This window comes from Vombatus ursinus, unplaced genomic scaffold (genome assembly GCF_900497805.2).
Source record: "Vombatus ursinus unplaced genomic scaffold, bare-nosed wombat genome assembly UNPS02014175.1, whole genome shotgun sequence".
NCBI lineage: Eukaryota > Metazoa > Chordata > Mammalia > Diprotodontia > Vombatidae > Vombatus > Vombatus ursinus.
In genome coordinates, this window is record NW_020953953.1 from 166,528 (window position 1) to 187,524 (window position 20,997).

The window sequence follows — 20,997 nt, forward strand, 5'->3', positions numbered from 1 at the left end:
CAAAATCTTGTGGAAGCAAATGTTGAAAACTAAAAATAAAAAAATTTAAAATTTAAAAAAAAAAAGAACTGGGGAGTCAGTGATGATAAGCACCAATGGACTAAAAGTTGGGAAACAGGCAGCTAGGAAGCTAGAGCTGTGCACCAACCAGATTCTTGGCTTTCTCAAATGTATATATGCTGCCAAGATGGAATTGAGTGAGTAAAAAAACACAAAGGTGCTAACCAGGAGCAGGACAGACCGGGTGGCTCTGCTTTCAGGGGAGACTCTGGGGGAAAGCTGGGTTATGTGGATATGCTGGACTTGCTTGTGGTGCCTATACAGAAGCAATACCATGGAGCCACTGGTAAAGACCATCAGACCCACACACACGGCATCAGGGAAGGAGGCCATAACAACAAATAGTGAAGCACTGACTGCGGTGGCTGCTGAAGTGGAGCAATATCCAGAAGGCAGGATGTTTGAGATGCTTCCAGAGACCCTGGGTCCTTTAATTTTTTCAAGAACAAGGGCATTCAGCAGCAAATGAAAGATCCAGTAGAGGAAAGAGGTAGGGATGAGGTACTCTGGGGCTCTGTCTTAAAGCTCTGCCCATGTGGAGCTGCTAGGACTGATGGTGATGGCTTGAAAGCTACTCAGGAAGCAGGTCACACTTAAAGAAAGACCACGAGACACCCTGTTAAGGTAGAATAAAATTGTACAGCCATGACCCTTCATTAAATTCTTTAGGCTCATAGCTGCCACTGCCTGGGGGACGCTTTTGGAGACAATCATTAAGAAGTTGGCCCAGGCCAGCTGGATGAGAATCTTATCTATGACCCTCATTCTTTGTCCAGTGAGGATCATGATGCTGAAGAGATAAATCAGGAAAGAGTTCCCTAGATCTCCAATTGCAATCTGAGTGTCAAAGACAACCATCAGAATAATTTCATAAGGACTCATGTTCTTAGATTCCTGGAAGATGATTCGCATTCAGAGCCTTTAGTACATGAATGTTGTCATAGATCCTTCACTTTCAAAGAAGACCAATGACATCACAATGCTGGGGTCAGGGTACAGTGTGTTCAGGGGTGGGTGCTTAGTCCAGTATAAGTTCAGAAGGCACTACCACAGCAGTACATTAAAGCATTTAGGCTGGATTTGCACACCTCAAGTTTCCTCTGTGCTTCTACACTTCTGCTTTGCTCGTGGAATATATCACCTTCTCTGATGTGGGCGCACCATGTTGGGTGGTCTTGTGCCAGTGTTTCTCACATCTCATAGCCACCACTAAAGTTCTTCAGAGATACCTTGAGAGTATCCTTATACCACTTCTTCTGACCACCATGTTAATGCTTACCTGAATAGAAATACAATGGATTCGTGATATTCCTGAACACTTCTTACTCATTCACATTCCAAAGGACATGTTGCTAATGTGTCCTCCAACTCTGTAAACTATATAAAACATTTTTATATTCAGTATGGCCCTTTTGTGATAGGATAAGGGGGTTGTACTAATGGATCTTTTGTTGTGGTACTAATGGGATCTTTTCTTGATTAGAATATGCTTTGACAAATGTGCATATTTATCCTAAAAATTGAGTCACTGACAATGAAAAACTCTACTTGAGACTGACTTTTTTTTTTTTGCTTTTTGGTGAGGCAATCGGGGTTAAGTGAGTTGCTCAGGATCACACAACTAGTAAGTATCAAGTGTCTGAGGACAGATTTGAACTTAAGTCCTCCTGACTCCATGGCTGGAGCTTTATCCACTATGCCACCGAGCTGCCCCTGACCGATTGACTTCTTAAGGAAAGACAGAAGGAAGTTATCTGGTAGATGTTAGGATTATGAAACTCACCCTAAAACAGCATCAGAAATATCTGAAGCAGGGATGGATCCAAGATGGTGGACAGAAGGCCTCACCTGAGCTCTCCCCCAAACCCCTCCAAAGACCTTTAAATAATACCCTGGAACAAATCCTGGAGTGATAGAACTTACAAAAGGACAGGGTGAAACAATTTTCCAGCCAAAGACAACCTAAAAGTTTGGCAGGAAAGGTCTGTCACATTGGGGTGAGAGTGGAGCATAGTTCAGTGCAGGCCACATCAGCACGGACCAGGCCCCAGCAAACCAGGAGTAGGTCTTGGGAGTGAATGAATCAGCAGCTACAGCAACTGCCTCTGGATCTCTCAGCCCACAGATGGTAAGGGTGTTGAACAACTGGACAAAAGGAGATTAAAAGGGTCTCTTTGCTGGCACTGGAGGCAGTACTCTGTTGGTTTGCCCATACTCAGATCTAGGTGGCAGTCCCAGGGAGAGGAGGAGCACTAACACCTCAGAGCTTGCAGCCACAGTGAAGTAGGGACCTTCATCACAGTTCTAGGGTAGCAGAGTGCTTGCGGTCACTTACAGATCAAAGCACAGACCAGGAGAGTAGTAAACACGCCTCTCCTTAGATCATCCACCTTGGAAAAACTGATAACTTACAGGTCCCTAGAAGTATCTCTGAAAACAGCTGCACAAAATCCCTGAAACTTGGGACAGTGTGTGCTCCACCTGGGAAGCAGAGCCTCACTTTAGCAAAGGACTAAAAGTCAAGAAATAGGCTGGGAAAATGAGCAAACAACAGAAAAAATTCTGACCGTAGAAAGATACTTTGGTGACAAGGAAGATGCAAACACACTCAGAAGAAGACAACAAAGTCAAAATTCCTACGTCCAAAGCCTCCAAGAAAAAAATATGAATCGGTCTCAGTTCATGGAAGAGCTCAAAAAGGATTTTAAAAAGTAAGTAAGAGAGGTAGAGGAAAAATTGGAAAGAGAAAAGAGAGTGATGCAAGAAAATCATAAAAAAGAGTTAACAACTTGGTAAAGGAGGCATAAAAAAAAAGAAAATTGTGAAAATGGCCAAATAGTGACATAGGCCAAATGGTAAAAGATGTACAAGAATCTAATGAGGAGGAAAATCTCTTAAAAAGCAGAATTGGCCAAATGGAAAAAGATATACAAAGATTCACTGAAGAGAAGAACTCCTTAAAAAGGAGAATTGGCCAAATGGAAAAGGAAGATAAAACCTCATTGAAGAAAATAATCCCTTAAAATTAGAATTGAGCAAGTGGGAGCTAATGACTCCATGAGACATCAAGAAACAACAAAACAAAATAAAAAGTGAAAAAATAGAAGAAAAAGTGAAATATCTCATTGGAAAAAAAACTGACCTGGAAAAAAAGATCCAGGAGAGATAATTTAAGAATTATTGGACTTCCTAAAAGCCACAATAGGAAAAAAAAAAGAAACTAGACATCATCTTTCAAGAAATTATCAAGGAAGGGACAGCTAGGTGGTGTAGTGGATAGAGTACCAGCCCTAGAGTCAGTAGAACCTGAGTTAAAATCTGGCCTCAGACACTTGACACTTACTAGCTGTGTGATCCTGGGCAAGTCACTTAACCCTCATTGCCTTGTTAAAAAAAAAAAGAAATTATCAAGGAAAACTGCCTTGATGTTCTACAACCAGAGGATAAAACAGAAATGTAAAGAATCCACCAATTACCTCTTGAAAGAGATCCAAAATGAAAACTCCTAGGAATATTATAGCCAAATTCCAGAGTTCCTAAGTTAAGGAGAAAATATTGCAAGCAGCCAGAAAGAAACAATTCAAGCATCGTGGAGCCACAGTCAGGATAACACAAGATTTAACAGTTTCTATGTTACAGGATCAGAGGGCTTGGAATGTGATATTCTGGAGGGCAAAGGAGCTAAGATTACAACCAAGAATCACCTGCCCAACAAAACTGAGTATAATCCTTTGGGTGGAAATGGACATTCAATGAATTACAGGACGTTCAAGCATTCCTGATGAAAAGACCAGAGCGGAATAAAAATTTGACTTCCTGATACAAGACTCAAGAGAAGCATTAAAAGGTAAACATGAAAGGGAAATCATAAGGGACTTAACAAGGTTAAACTATTTACATTTCTACATGGGAAGATGATGCTCATAACTCATAAGAACTTTCTCATTATTAAGGCAGTTAGAAGGAGCATATATAGACAGAGGGCACAGGTGTGAGTTGAATATGTGGGATAATATCTTTTTAAAAAATTAAAGGTTGAGGAAGAGGTATGCACTGTGAGAAAGAGAAAGGGAGAGGTAGAATGGGGTAAATTATCTCACATAAAAGAGGCAAGAAAAAGCTATTAAAGTGGAGGGGAAGATGAGAAACATTTGAACCTTATTCTCATCAGAATGGGCTCAAAGAGAGAATAATATATACACTCAGTTGGGTATAGAAATCTATCTTACCCTACAGGAAAGTAGGAGGGGAAAGGGATAAGAAAAGGGAGGGGGTGCTCATCAAATGAAGGGTGGATTAAGGAAAGCAATAGAAGAAAAAGGAAGGAGAGGGTGAAAGGAGAGAGAGAATAGAATAAACAGATGGAGGGGAATAGAGTTAGCAATAATAACTGTGAAAAAATTTTGAAACAAGTTTCTCTGATAAAAGCCTCATCTCTCAAATATATAGAGACATGAGTCAAATTTATAAAAATAAAAGCCATTCCTCAATTGACAAATGATCAAAAAATATGAAGTCAATTTTCAGATGAAGTAACCAAAGCTATCTATATATAGAGATAGCTAGATATCTATGAAAAATGCTTTAAATCACTATTGATTGGAGAAATGCAAATTAAAACAATATTGAGGTACTACCTCAACCTATTATATTGGCTAATAGGACAAAAAAGGAGAATGATAAATGTTGGAGGGGATATGGGAAAATTGAGACACTGCACTGTTGGTGGAGTTGTGAACTGATTCAGCCATTATGTAGAGCAATTTGGAACTACTCCCAAATATTTATAGAGGCCCTTTTCTGGTGGCAAAGAATTGGAAATTGAGGGGATGCCCATCAATTGAAGAGTGGCTGGACAATTTGTGGTAGATGATTGTGATGGAATACTATTGTGATATAAGAAATGATGAGCTAGATGTTTTCAGAAATACCTGGAGAGATTTACATGAACCGATGCAAAGTGAAATGAGTAGAACCAGAACATTTTACTCAGTAACAGCAATATTGTAAGATGATCAACTGTGAATGACTTAGCTATTCTAAGCAGTACGATCATCCAAGACACCTCTGAAGGACTTATCATGAAAAATCCTATCCATCCCCAGAGAAAAAACTGATGGAATCTGAATACAGATCAAGATTTTTTTTGGTCTATGTTTTCTTTTATAACATGACTAATACAGAAATCTGTTTTGTAGGATTACACATGTATAATCAAATTGCTTGCCTTCCCAATGAGGGGTTAGGGAGGGAGGGAGAGAATTTGGAACTCAATTTTTAAAATGAATAGTGAAAATTGTTTTTACATGTAATTGGGGAAAAATAAAATATTAAATTGGAAAAAATGTTTGAAGCTTCTTCTCTGAATCACTATCTGAAGCCTGAGCCTGTGACTCTGCAATGGACTTGACCAGTTTATCTCACTTCAGTTGTCAGGCCCACCTGGCAGGTGTAAGGGTGAGAGGAGTCCCATCCTCAATGACATTGAAAATGAGCATGCAACAGAGAGAAAAGTAAAAGGTGGTTGTTGTTGTTCATTCATGTCCAACTCTTCCTGACCCTATTTGAGGTTATCTTGGCAAAGATACTGGAGTGATTTCTCATTTCCTTCTCCAGCTCATTTTACAGATGAGGAAAGTGAGGCAAATAAGGTTGTGACTTGTCCAGGGTCACACAGCCAGTAAGTGTCTGAGCCTGGATTTGAACTCAGGTCTTCCTGACTCCCAGCCTGGCAGTCCATTCACTGTATCATCTACTTGCCAGGAGTATACAGGAATTCACCATCAATGCATCAATGATCACATACAATCACAGACAAAGTGCCCATTACAGGGGTAAGCATTTGCAACAGTGATTACATTTCACTGTTATCTCCGTTTCTTCTGAGATATTGTAAGTCAGTCTGGTCACTGGTTACAGAGCACTTGCTCCTCTATGACCTCATGACCTACTTGCCCCTATACCAGTGCTACTTTATGATTTTGGCTGATCATAATCCTCATCAGAACTATAGCCCTGCCTTCCTAGACTTGAGCTTGTAAAGGGCCCAGGCACTCAAGAATGTCCTTAGTTCTTGAGGTACAGAATGCAAGGTCTTCTTCATTAAAATATTTATTGATGAGCTACTTTGTGGGTCAGACAGCCTTTGTATGACTGACAGGCAGTCTAGTTGGCTTAGAGCCTGTTGAATGTTCATCATTCTCAACGTGCTCTTCAGGGAGCCCAAACAACTCATTTGTTGGCAATAACTGATTGCAGTGGGACATCTTTGAATATTACCATTGTTTGTTATTTTCAGGCTACTCTGCAATGAAGTTGTGGTTTGGTAATAAGCTTCCCTTATCTTCTCTTTCAGCTGAGAAATACAGTCATGGTGGGTGTCTGGGGAATGTCCTTCAGTGACTCCAGAAAACAAATCAATAAGTTACAGTGGAAATGAATGCAATGATTCACATAGAAGAGGTTAGGATTCTGGTTCAAAGGCATGATGATGAGCACTAGGAGCAAGTGCTTTGCTAAGATATTGTGTACGTCCAGTCATTCCACAAGTGGTTCCAGTTTGCTCACTATGTGGTGAAGAGGAGGTTTCTTGAATGACTGAATAACCAGAAAGGTTAGATTTCTCTAACATTAGGAAGTCTAGATCGGTGCCTCGCCATCCTCAATGGGACCCATAACTTGAATGTTTTAAAGACATACTGATGAGCACCTTAAGTTCACCGAGACTAGAACAAACATCTCAATGAAGCCAACATGTGGCTTTCCTAGTCGCGGCATACCACTCCACTAGGAATGATGGCACTGGCTTTATAGCCTACTTTCTGAAGTCTGAGCAAGAGCCACACCCATCTGTTTGTAGCCATCATGCTGTCCTCACACTCCCACAGCTTTGCCAGCGACATCACCAACTCGGGATCCTGGCGATTATCTTGACCCACTCGGATTGTCATCATATAATGCTCTTAGTCAAGCCTAAATTCAGTTGTTCCAGCACCACCACTCCCCTTCTTGTTAACACCCTATGATTACTGCCCCCGTCCCCTTTGAATATATGGCATTAATTGGATTTTACAAAGGGGTATTTACTTCAAAGATATAGAAAGAATAAAACTAAAAATAATTCTCAATAATATCTGATGACACACTCATCTCCTTTCACATGGGTCCCTTGAGAGAGTTGGCTCAGGCAACTTGCTTTCTACATTTGAGTTTGCACCACTAAGTTCACATCCAAATGCAGTACAGCCACTGGAAGAATCCAAATATCAACTACCACCAGGTTGGATCCCAAAGAAATAGGAGAGGGAGAGAAAGAAAGAGAAGGAAAGGGAGAGGGTGAGGGCATTAGTGTAATGCTGGAATAAATGGCATCTAAAACCCGAACAGAACCTACTCCTGGGATATCCTGGTAGCTTGTTTTCATGATCTTCCAAAGTCTGTAACGTCACAGCCATCTGCAGGGGGAAGGATAGATATGGAGAGATAAATCCACAGAGAGAGAAAGCACATCAGGGGCATGCAATCACAGCTTCACACTAGCTCTGGGTTAGGGAAGGCCCAAGATCTATTGTCTCCCTGAAGCTTTCAGCAGCACATCCTCCTTCTCTGATACTAACAAGTCTAGAAGAAGCTTTTGCCCAGGGACTCCCCTTGAAGACTGGTGCCATTTTGAATCCACACTGAATCTGGTTGCTCAGTCATTCAAAAATGTTCCTATAGTGGAGATGGATGTTGTCAGCTCCAATCTGGAACTTTATTACATACATAGTCTTTGAATTTAACAGTTCTGGCTGTCATTCAGCACTCCTCTGGCAAATTCCACTGGTTTCATTGGATTATCATTCCCTTGAAACAAGGCCAAGTACCTTTGGACTACCATCTGTATGCAGGACAAAAGATTTGTTTGCACCAGCATGAGTCAACACTAGTGCCCATGAGCAGCAGTTGACCAAGATTATGAAAGCTTTTTACACATCTGTCCATTGGTCTTTGTATATGGTCTCTCTATGGTCATTTCTTCCTCTGTTCCTCTGGTTTACTTCTGAAAATGACTTTGTATATTTTGACTTTTTTTCCTTTGTTGTATTCCTTTTCTAGGTGGAATGATTTTGTCTTTGGGTCTATATTTCCCTTTGGTTTCTTTGAGTTACCTTAGTTGGTTCAGTACCTACAGCGATGTTCTTATCCTCCCCACCTCCAAACATTGATTTCATTAACAGATAAATTTCTTCTTTTTGGCTTGAATAAAGTATTTGTTTGGTCAGACATTCTTTGACATCATCTCCATACGCAAATGATTTCACATAATCTCTCAGTTTGTCACAGCTCAATATTCATTTCAGGACTAGGACAGTCTTCATAGATTCTTTTTAATTGAGTCTTTTCAGTCACATTTTTGAGGCATTCTCATCATGTATGCATCCTCACTTGTGGCTATGAGTCTGGATCAGTGCTTGTCCATCCAGGATAGGATGTGGGATGGTAGTTCCCCTCTTTGCTGAATGCTTTTTACCAAACTCAATCAATGCCATTGTTGACATTTGTCCAGAGCCTTGTAGCATGATTTGAATTTATTTAGTGAATCAATCAGGCAGTCAATAAACATTTATTAAATGCTTACTATGTGCCAAGCACTGTGCTAAATGATGGGGATCCAAAAAAAAAAGGCAGAAAACAGTCCCTGCCCAGGAGGAGTTCACAATATAATAAAGGAAACAATGTGCAAACAAACCATATATAAGATGAATTAGAGGTAATCAGTAAAGATAAAGCACCAGGATTAAGGGGTAGCAGGAAAGATTTCTTGTAGAAGGCAGGATTTTAGCCGGAACTTGAAGAGTTAGCCTTCAAGTTAGCCAAGGAAGGCAATGGAAACGAAGACAGAGAGCATTCTACGCATGGGGAATAGTCAATAAAAATATGACTGTAAGGTTCCATGAACCAGTGGTTCTGCCCACCATAATGGAATTATCTTTTGGTCTTTTCCCCAAACCACCCTGCTATTTGAGTTGGAAAAGTTTACTGTCCATTGGCATCTGGATAGCAGTATGGGAAACATCCTCAACCTATAGAATATTGATTTCAAATCATTCAAGCATGTATCTGACAGCAAAGGATTGTCTATAACATGGTGTATGGGTGAAACTCAAATTCTTTTCTCCCACCTAAATTCCCAATGTGGTGCTGAGTCCATATTTCCATTCCTTAATGCTTTGTGCGACTCTGAATACTATATCCTGCCTTGACATTTTCAGCTTTTCTTGACCATTTTAATGACATTGGTAATTCACAGAGCATAAACTGAGTAGATTCTCTTGACTTGTCTCCTATATATACCTTTCCATACAATCCCTTATTCTCTTACTCTGATCTTCTTGAAATTTGTGATATCTTTCTTATTAAGCTTAGGTTTCATTCTATATATCAAGACTTTAGGAATATTCACCTCCATAAACTGACAATTTTTTCCACATGCCACAATCAAATCCTCACATTGTTTATCTGAATACCATTATTTACCAAACTAACAAAGAGCAACGCCACAATTGATCAAATATTTTGATCAATTCTTGCAGTGAAAATACAAAATAATTATCAGTCAACTACTACAATTAATAGATTAAAACAATTATGAAACCATTCATGTTCTGTGTAACATAGACCAGAAATAATATTCTTACTATCAAAGAAGCTTAAAATACAATACTTGAATAATAATGTAGACATTCCTGCTTTGAAGGAAATTAAACAAAACAGCAACAAGAGAAATAAAAATTTAAGGTGGAGCCAAGATGGCAGAGTAAAGCCAGGGACGTGCCTGAGCTCTCCTCCCAAACCCTCCAAATACCTTTAAAAAATGACTCTAAACAAATTCTAGAGTGGCAGAACCCATAAAAAGACAGAGTGAAACAAACTTCCAGCCAAAGACAACTTACAAGGTTGGTAGGAAAGGTCTGCTGCACCAGATTGAGAGAGGAGTACAGTCCTGTGCAGGCTGTGCCAACTTAGACCAGGTCCCAGTAAGCCAGAGCAGACCTCAAGGCAACTGAATTCCTGGCAGCTGTGGCAGTTTCTGGATCTATCACCCCATAGACACCAGGGACAATTTAGAAGGTCAGCAGGAAGGATCTGTCATGCCAGGGTGGGAATGGAGCACAGTCCAGTACAGGCCCCACCAGCACACCACAGCCCCAGCAGGCTAGGAGCAGACCTAGGGAGTGATCGAATCTGTAGTGGCAGCAGCTACTTCCTGTGCTCCCAGCCCACAGATGGTAAGGGGGTCAAACAAATGGCCAGAAGGAGATTGTAAGAGTCTCTTCGCTAGCACTGAGGCGAGACTCTGTTGTTTTGCCCATGCTTGGCCCTGGGTCCCAGTCCTGGGTGGTGGTCCCAGGGCAAGGAGGACCACTGACATAGTAGAACTTGTAGCAGCAATGGAGGGGGGACCCTCCTCACAGTTCCAAAGCAGAAAAGAGTACTTGTGGTTGCTCACGGACAAGAGCACAGGCCAGGAGAGTAGAAAACACCTCTTTTTAGATCAGACCACCTTGGAAGAACTGACTAGAAGTATCTCCAAAAACCCCTGAAGCTTGGGACAGTTTCCCTTCCACCCTGGAAGCAGAGTCCTACTTTTACAAACAGTTAAAAGTCATTGCAATATGAGGCCGGGGAAATGAGCAAACAATGGAAAAAACTCTGACTATAGAAAGTTATTATGGTGACAAGGAAGATCAAAATACACACTCAGAAGAAGATAGCAAAGTCAAAGCTCCTACATCCAAAGCCTCAAGAAAAATATGAATTGGTCTCAGGCCATGGAAGAGCTCAAAAAGAATTCTGAAAATCAAGTAAGAGAGGTAGAGGAAAAATTGGGAAGAGAAATGAGAGTGTTGCAAGAAAATCATGAGAAAAGAGTCAACAGCTTGGTGGAGGAGTCACAAAAAAAAAATCCTGAAGAAAATAACACCTTAAAAAACAGACTAGGCCAAATGGCAGAAGAGATCCAAAAAGCCAGTGAGGAGAAGAATGCCTTAGAAAACAGAAGTGGCCAAATGGAAAAGGAGGTCCAAAAGCTCACTGAAGAAAATAATTCCTCCTGTATTGAGTGGCTTGCCTTCTCAACGAGGGTGAGTGGGGAGGGAGGAAGGGAGAAAATTTGGAACCCAAAGTTTTAAAAACAAATGTTAAAAATTGTTTTCAAGGAACAGCTAGGTGGCACAGTGGACAGAGCACCAGCCCTGGATTCAGGGGGCCCTGAGTTCAAATCTGGCCTCAGACACATAATGCTTACTAGCTGTGTGACCCTGGGCAAGTCACTTAACCCCATTGCCTAGCCAAAAAAAAAAAATTGTTTTCACATGCAGCTGGGAAATAAGATATATAGGCAATGGGGTAAAATAACTCCTTAAAAATTAGAATGGAGCAAATGGAAGCTAATGACTTTATAAGAAACCAAGAAGCAATTAAACAAAGCCAAAAGAATAAAAAAAATAGAAGACAATGTGAAATATCTCATTGGAAAAACAACTGATCTGGAAAATAGATCCAGTAGAGACAATTTAAAAATTATTGGACTACCTGAAAGCCATGATCAAAAAGCCTAGACATCATCTTTCAAGAAATTATCAAGGAGAGGCAGCTTGGTGGTACAGTGCATAGATCAATGGCCTTGGAGTCAGGAGGACCTGAGTTCATATTTGGTTTCAGGCAGTTGACAGTTACTAGCTGTGTGACCCTGGGCAAGTCACTTAACACCAACTGCCTCACAAAAAAAGAAAAAAAGAAAGAAATTATCAAGGAAAACTGCCCTGATATTCTAGAACCAGAGGGTAAAATAGAAATTGAAACAATCCACTGATCACCTCTTGAACAAGATCCCAAAATGAAAACCGCCAAGAATATTACAGCTAGATTCCAGAGTTCCCAGATCAAGGAGAAAATACTGCAAGCAGCCAGAAAGAAATAATTTGAGTGTTACGGAGCCACCGTCAGGATAACACAAGATTTAGCAGCTTCTACATTAAAGGATCAGAGGGCTCAAATCTTCTCTGTATCTCTAATCTTCACAATCCCAAAAGCAGTTAGAAAAGAATGGCAACTTCAAAACATGCTCGTTTCAGGAAATTCCAAAGATTCATTCTACTTTGGGGTTAGAGTTTGTCATTAGTACAGGGAGATGACAGCCTTTGGTGTTCAGAATACTCCCATCCAAGTACTGAGTAGAGTGAACTGGGGGATAGTTGAGGTCCTTTCACCCAATCCCAGATTCTCAGAATAGGAAGGGAGCTCTGAGGCCACTCATTTCAACCAGGCTCCAAACAAGAACCCCTTTTATAGCACAGAAGGGAAAGCCCCTTTCTCCTTAGGCTCTGAATGCTGCTGCATCACTTCTCAGGTGTATTCTCTAGTAGCTGCTTGTAAAGGTATTAGTTGAACTAAGTGGCCTATGGGTTCTCTTCATATTCTCTAACACAATAAATAAGTCAATAAACATTTAGTACATAACTACTAAATATCAGGCATCATGTTAAGTGCTGGGGATAAAAAAAAAAAGATTAGAAAAAAACAGCCTCTGACCTCAAAGTTCTCACAGTCTGATGGGGGGGTGGGGGAGGACAATAGGAAAGAATTATGCATAAGCAAGATATAGACAGGATGAAATGGAGATAATCAACTAAGGAAAGGCACTAGAGTTGGTGGGGGAGAATCAGGAAATATTTTCCTATAGAAGGTAGGATTTTAGCTGAGACTTGAAGGCAATCAGGGAAACGAGTAATGAGAGATGGAGAAGGAAAACATTCAAAATATTTGGTACAGTCGATGAAAATGCCCAGAATCTGGAAATGGAGCGTCTCGTTTGAGGAACCGCAAGGGGGTCAATGGTAGAGTATTTCAGAGTACAAAGAGGGGATTGTAAAATTTAAGAAGATTGGAAAGGGTTGTGGAATCAAAATGGAAAAATGAGAGGAAGGATTTTAACCTAGCTCACTCAGTACGCCTCCTACTCAAAGACCTAGCAAAACACACCAGATGATTCAGATATAAAGGCTAATATTATAAGCAAACTGGAAAAGCAAGGAATAGTTTACCTGTCATATTTATGGAGAACAGAAGAATTTATGACAAAACGAGAGAGAGAGAACATTATGAAATGCAAAATGGATAATTTTGATTACATTAAATTGAAAGGTTTTTGCACAAGCAAAGCCAGTGCAACCAAGATTAGGAGGGAAGCAAAAAACTGCGAAAGAATTTTTACAGCCAGTGTTTCTGATAAGGGCCTCATTTATAAGATATATAGATAACTAAGTCAAATTTATAAGAATGCAAGTCATTCTCTAATTGATAAATGGACAAAGGATATGAACAGGCAGTTTTCAGAGGAAGAAATTAAAGCTACCTATAGTCATATGAAAAAATGCTGTAAATCACTACTGATTAGAGAAATGCAAATCAAAACAACTCTGAGGTACCACATCACTGCTATCAGATTGGCTAACATGACAAAACAGGAAAATGATAAACGTTGGAGAAGATGTGGGAAAATTGGAACACTGATGCATTGTTGGTGGAGTTGTGAAATGATCCAACCATTTTGGAGAGCAATTTGGAACTATGCCCAAAGGACTATAAAAATGTGCATACGCTTTGACCTAGCAATGGCACTTCTAGGGCTGTATCCCAAAGAGATCATAAAAATGGGAAAAGGGCCCATATGTACAAAGATATTTATAGCAACTCTTTCTGTGGTGGCCAAGAATTGGAAATTGAGAGGATTCCCATCCATTGGGGAATGAACAAGTTGTGGTATTTGAATGTAATGGAATACTACTGTGCTATAAGAAATGATGAGCAAGTAGACTTCAGAAAAACCTGGAAAGACTTGTACGGACTGATGCTCAATGAAGTGAGCAGAACTAGGGGAACATTGCACACAGTAACAGCCATGTTGTGCAATGACTACCTTTGATAGACTTAGCTCTTCTCAACAATGCAAGGATCTAAGACATCTCCAAAAGTCTCATGATGGAAAAGGCTATCCACATCCAGAAAAAGAACTATGGAGTCTGAATGCAGAGGGAAGCATACTATTTGCTCTTTTTTTCTTGTTTTGTTTTGTTTCTTTTTTCTTATGTTTCTTCCTGTTGGTTCTAATGCTTCTTTACAACATGACTAATGTGAAAATATGTTTAATAGGAATGCGTATATAGAGCCTATATCAAATTGTGCACCATCTTGGGGAGGGAGGGAGGGAAGGAGCAGGAGAAAAATTTGAAACTCAAAAGCTTATGGAAGTGATTGTTGAAAACTAAAAATTAATTAATTTAAAAATTAAAAATTAAAATAAAATTTAGAAAAAGAAAAGAAAAATGCACCAGACTAAATTCTAATAGGAAAATCCAGAATAAGTCATTTTCCAACCCAGAGTAGCTCAGAGAGATAGAAAGAGAAGTCTGAAAACACTGAGGATAGGCCTCAGTGCATGCATCTGGCCAGGTGCATACAGGGAGGCGGCAGGGAGTATTCCAATGCCCAGAAACAGAAAGAAGGCTGAAGCACGGCACTAGCTTAGAAAGCGCAAGAGGAGAAAGAGCTCCCAGGACATCCTTGAACAAGCACTAGGTTCAAGAATGGGTGCTGTCTGCCAGCTTTGTCTCCCGGTAACCAACTCTGGGTTGCAGAAACAGGTGGAGAGGATCTTTGACCCTAGCTGTGTGCTGTGCATGAAACAAGTTCCAGAAACATATGGTTGCTTTATGACTCTGATCCTAGGAGCAAAGCCAGGACTCAGTTCTAGCCCTGAGTCCAGTGGGTAAGCCTGCAATGGAATAACCAGGATGAAAGTCACAGAACAAAGGGGCATCTGGGAGCTCGGTTGCTTTGAACGTGGAGAACTTCCCAGTGGGCTAATAGTGGCTGGTTTTAAGAGCAGCCTACTGGAACTTCAAACCAGGAGTAAACTGACAGACCAGAACCTGGGTCAAGAACTTGCATGGCTCAGACCAAGCTTACCCAGGATCACACTTTGGGGAGCATTGAAAGCTTGTCAGCTTCTAGCCTGAGTTATAAAAGTGGCAGAAAAGTATATGAGGACAGAACCTCAAGTTAGGCATGTCCCCCAGAAATGTGTAGAGCATATGTATATGCATTAACAAAGATCAAACTGAAGAAGTAGGCTGGTACATTGAACAAACACAAAAAGAATCCCACCGCAAAGAGCTACTATGATGACATGGAAGCCCAAGACACAAACACAGAGTGGTGACTCTAAAATATCTACAAGTAAACCCTTGAAGAAAAATGCAACTGAGATACATCTGACAAGAATTCCTAGAAGAGTTAAAGCAAGAGTTAATTAAAGCTAAAAAAAAAAATTGAAAAAACAAATGAGAGTAGGAGAGTAAAAAATGAGAAAAAAGTGAGACATATGGAAGAAAGGTATGAAAAGAGAACTAACAGCTTGGAAAAAGAGGTACAAAACTTTACCTAAGGGAATAACTTCTTGAAAATTAGAATTATCCAAATGTAAGCTAATAACTCCATGAGACATCAAGAAATAATGAAACAAAAAAGGCCTAAAAAGAGAAAAATATGAAATAATTACTAGGAAAAAGCAATTGAATGAGGAAACACAACAAGGAATGATAATTTAATAATCATTGGACTACCTGAAAATCATTAACAAAAAAGCCTACACATCATATTTGAAGAAATCACAAAAGAAAACTGATCAGATATCTTAAAACAAAGGGGGAAAAGTAAAAATTAAAAGAATCCACCAATCACTTCCAGAAAGAGACCTCAAGATGAAAAGTCCCAGGAATATTATAGCCCAAATCCAGAGATCCCAGGTCAAGATAAAAGTACTGCAAGCATCCAGAAAGAAAGAATTCAAAGAGCAAGAAGCAGCAGACAGGATCACAGAAGACTTAGCAGCCACTACTCTAAATAAGTGCAGAACTTGGAACGTAATATTCCAGAAGACATAGGATCCAAGTTTACAACAAAAAATAACCTATCCAGAAAAAACTGAGTAAAATCCTGCAAGGGAAAAAAAAAGAATCTTTAATTAAATAGAGGCCATCTGATCATTCATGATGAAAAGACCAGAGCTCAGTAGAAAATTTGACATAAAAACAGAAAAGTCAAGACAAACATAAAAGGAAAAAATGAGTGACCAATTATAAAGGTCTAAACAAAGTAAATCTGTTTAAATTCTCATATGGAGGGATGATATATGTAGCCCTCAGAACTCTATCATTTTGGATAGGGCAGGGAAGAGGAGGACCCTGGGAGTGTACGGAAAGGAGAGAAAAAATGAGGGAAATTATCTCATATAAATGGAATGTGAAAAGAAAATTTTTACAAAAAAAGAGGGTGCAGTGGGGGCAGCAGAGGATCCTTGAACACCACTTTCATCTGACCTAATAGCAGGAAAAAAGAATAAGAATACACAAAGTTGGGTAGAGAATACATCTTACCTGATAGAGAAATTTACAGGAAATGGATTAAGAGAAAGTGAGAGAATAAGAAGAGTAGTTGAAGGGAGGCATTAATCAGAAGCAAAATGTACTCCTAAAGGGGAGGGGAGAGAAAGAAGATAATAAGAGAACACAGGGAAATACATAGTTAATAATTATAACTGTGAATGTGAATGTGAATGATTCACCCATAAAACAGAAGATAAAAGAATGTATTAGAAACCAGAATCCATCAATACGTTCTTTGCAAGAAATACTCTTGGGGCACCTAGGTGGCACAGTGGATAGAGCACCGGCCCTGGATTCAGGAGGACCTGAGTTCAAATCCAGCCTCAGACACATAACACTCATTAGCTGTGTGACCCTGGGCAAGTCACTTAACCCCATTGCCTAACCACCCCCCTAAAAAAGAAAGAAATACTCTTGAAACAGAAAGAAACAAATAGAGTTTAAATAAAGGGCTGGAGCAAAATTTATTATGACTCAGCTGAAGCAAAAAGGCAGAGGGGTGGGGATAGCAAGCATGGTCTCAGACAATGCAAAATCAAAAAAAAAAATTGACTTAATAGGTAAACTGGAAAACTACATTTTTACTAAAAGGAAAAAAAGGACCATAAACAATGAATTAATTTGAATACTACACATATATACATCAAATGGAATCTAAATTCTTAAAAGAAAAATTAAATGAGTTATCTAAAAAAAAAAATACACACTAAAACTATAATAATGGAGGAACTCAGGATACTCCCTGACAATCTAGACTGAGCTAGTCAAAAAATAAACAAGAAGTTATGCACCTGAATGGAATTTGAGAAAAATTAGATATGATAGACTTCCGGAGAATATTGAATAGGAACAGAGTGATTATTCAGCCAGATATAGCACTTTTACAAAATTGACCATGTATTAAGGAATTAAAATTTCACAAACAAATGTAAAAAAAATTAAATAAATCATTGGCAGACCATAATGCAAAAAGGTCCAGTAAAGGACCTTTGAAGCAAAGATTAAAAAATAGCTGAAAACCAAGTAACTTAATCCTAAAGAATGGGTGCATCAAAGAAAAAACTATAGAAACAATTGGTATTTCATTAAAGGTAATGACAACAATAAGATAACATATCAAAATTTGCGAGCTGCAGCTGAAATAGTACTTGGAGGGGGAGGGGGAATGTCTATCTATATTCTTTCATCAGTAGAAGGGAAAAACAGCAGATCAACAAGTTGGGCGTGTAATTAATATAATTAGAAAACCAACTAATTAAAACCCCCAATAAAATACAAACAAAAGAAATCCTGAAAAACAGTTCTAGTTCTAATCCTAGTTCCAGGGCAGAGGGGAGCATTTGTAGTTGATCTCAAGAGAGCAGTGGCCTTGCTCACGGCTCCAGGGCCAAAAGGAGCGCTAGTGTTTGTGGCTGCCATGAATCAGGGGCCCTTCCTGGGTAAAGACTAGAGCACAGACCAGGACAGTAGTGACCACACCTCTCCCTAGATTATACCACTTTGAAAGCACTGAGAACTTACAGACCCCCAGACCTAGCTCTGAAAACAGCAGTGCAAAAAAGCCTGAAGCCCGGTACAAAACTTCTCCACTCCACATGAGCACAGTCCAACTTTAACATAAAGTTAAAAGTCAATAAATAGGCAAGCAACAAAAAATAATGACCATAAAAAGCTACTATAGAGGCAGAGAAGTCTAAGACAGAAACTCAGAAGACAATAACATGAAAATACCCACAAGCAAAGCCTTAAAGAAAAACGCTAATTGGATCTAAGCTGAAACGGAATTCCTAGAAGAGTTAAAGAGATAAGAGTGATAGAGGAAAAACTGGGAAAATAAATGAAAGTGATGCAAGAAAATTATGAAAAGATAATGAAGAGCTTAATAAAAAAGGCTGGAGCAGAATCTTTTATACTTCAGCCCAAGTAAAAATGGCAGGAGTGGAAATCAATAGGGGCAGGTAGGTGATGCAGAGGATAGAGTTCAAATCTGGCCTCAGACACTAACTGTGTAACCCTGGGCAAGTTACTCAATCCTGCTTACTTTAGTTCTTCATCTGTAAAATGAGCTGGAGAAGAAAACGCAAACCCCTCCAGTATCTTTGCCAAGAATACCCCCAATGAGGTCCCAAAGAGTTGGACGTGACAGAAACAGCTGAACAACAAAAAAGCAATCATGATCTCAGACAAAGGAAAAGCAAAAACAGACCTCATTAAAAAAGACAATCAAAGAAACTACATTTTAATAAAAGGTACTATAGATAATGAAGTAATATCAAAAAATTTTAGAGCAAGTATCTCTGATACAGGCCTCATTTCTCAAATACAGAGGAAACTAAGCCAAATTTATAAAATAAGATACATTTCCCAATTCATAAATGGTCAAAGGATATAAACAGGCAGTTTCAGGAGAAAAAATCAAAGTCATCTACAGAATTATGAAAAAATGTGCTAAATCACTATAAAGAAATGCAGATTAAAACAGCTCTGAAGTACCACCTCACATCTATCAGAAATTACAAATTCTGGAACAGATGAAGGAAAACAGATATGGTAATAAACTGTTGATGAAATTGTGAACCGGTTCAACCATTTTGTAGAACAATTTGGAACTATAACCAAAGGATTAAAAAGCTGTATACCCTTCGACTCAACAATACCTCTACTAGGTCAATATCTTAAAGAGATTAAAGAAAAAGAAAAAGGACCTATCTGTACAAAAATATTTAGAGCATCTCTTTTTGTGGTGGCAAAGAAATGGAAATTGAGGGAATGCTCCTCAATGAGGAAAGACTAAAGTTGCGGCATGATTGTGATGGAGTACTATTGTGCTATAAGAAATGACAAGGGGACTGGTTTTAGAAAAGTATGGTAAGATCTACAAGGACTGATGCAAAGTGAAGTGAGAAGAACCAGGAAATCATTGTGCACAGTAACAGCAATGCTGTAATGATGATTAACTGTGAAAGACTTGACCGCTTTGGTCAATAAAATGATGTAATATAATTCCAAAGGACTCACGATGCAAAAAGCTATCCAACTCCAGAGAGGGAACAGATGAACCCTGAGTGCAAATTGAATTATAATTGTCTTGCTTTCTTTATTTATTTTTGCCTTTTTGTGATATGACTAATATGGAAATGGGTGTTGCTTGATTGTACATCTGTAATTGATACAATATTGCTTGCCTCCTCAGTAAGCGGGGTAAGGGTGGAAAGAAGAGAATTTGAACTTAAAATTTAAAAAGAAAAGAATGTTTAAAATAAATAATAAATTTTGGAAGGAAAAATACAATAAAAAAGATAACTCATTAGCTAATTTAATTTTAAATAAGAAAAAGAAAGTCTAATTATCAGTATCAAAAATGAAAAAGATGAATTCACAATCAACAAAGGAGAAAGAAAAGCAATTACTAAAAGCTATTTCACCCAACTATAAAGCAATAAAACCAACAACCTAAATCAAATGGATGAATAGTTACTAAAATATAAATTGCCCAAATTAATAGAACAGAAAATATAACACTTAAATAACTCCATCATGGAAAAAAAATTGAGCAAATTGTAACTGAAGTCCCCAAGGAAAAAGAAAAAGACTGGATGGATTTATAAATGAATTCTATGAAACGTTTAAGAACAATTATTTCCAATGGTGGGTAAACTAGTTGGAAAAATAGGTTTAAAAAAAGGTTAAAAAGAGGTAGTTCTACCGAATTTCTTCTATGAAACAAATAAAATATTGAAATCTAAAGCAGGAAAAATAAAAACAGAAAGAAAACTATGACCAATTTTTAAATGAATATTAAATAAAATATTAGCAAAAACGTAACAGTATTTATATCATAAAAATCACTCACTACAACTAGGTTGAATTTGTTTCAGGAATGCAGGCTGGTTCAATATTAGAAAAATCTACAAATATAACTGAAAATAATAATAATACCTAACATTTACATAGTGCTTATGATGTTCCAGGAACAATGTGAAGTACTTTGCAATTATCTAATTTGGTCATCATAACAACCCTGGGATATAGGTGCTACTATTATCCCAATTTTACAGATGAGGAGATTGAGGCAAACAGGTTAAATGACTTCCACAAGGTCACACAGCTACAAAGTGTCCATACTATTCTTTTTTTTGGTGAGGCATTCGGGGTTAAGTGACTTGCCCAAGGTCACACAGCTAGTATGTGTCAAGTGTTTGGTCTGAGCCCGGATTTGAACTCAGGTCCTCCTGACTTCAGGGCCGGTGCTCTATCCACTGTGCCACCTAGCTGTCCCCCATACTATTTTTTAAAAACAACAAATATCATGTGATTATTTCAATAGATGAAGAAAAACTTTTGATGAAATTCAACATTCATTCCTATTTAAAAAAAAACACTTAAAAACATAGAAATAAACAGAACTTTCCTCAAAATAATAAGTAGTATCTATCCAAAAGCCAAA

General features: G+C 38.7%; 1 pseudogene; it reads right to left on the bottom strand.

Annotated features, from left to right (window-relative positions):
* Positions 1-164: 164 nt before the first annotated feature.
* On the bottom strand, positions 165-972 carry LOC114041534 (annotated as a pseudogene).
* Positions 973-20,997: the final 20,025 nt, after the last annotated feature.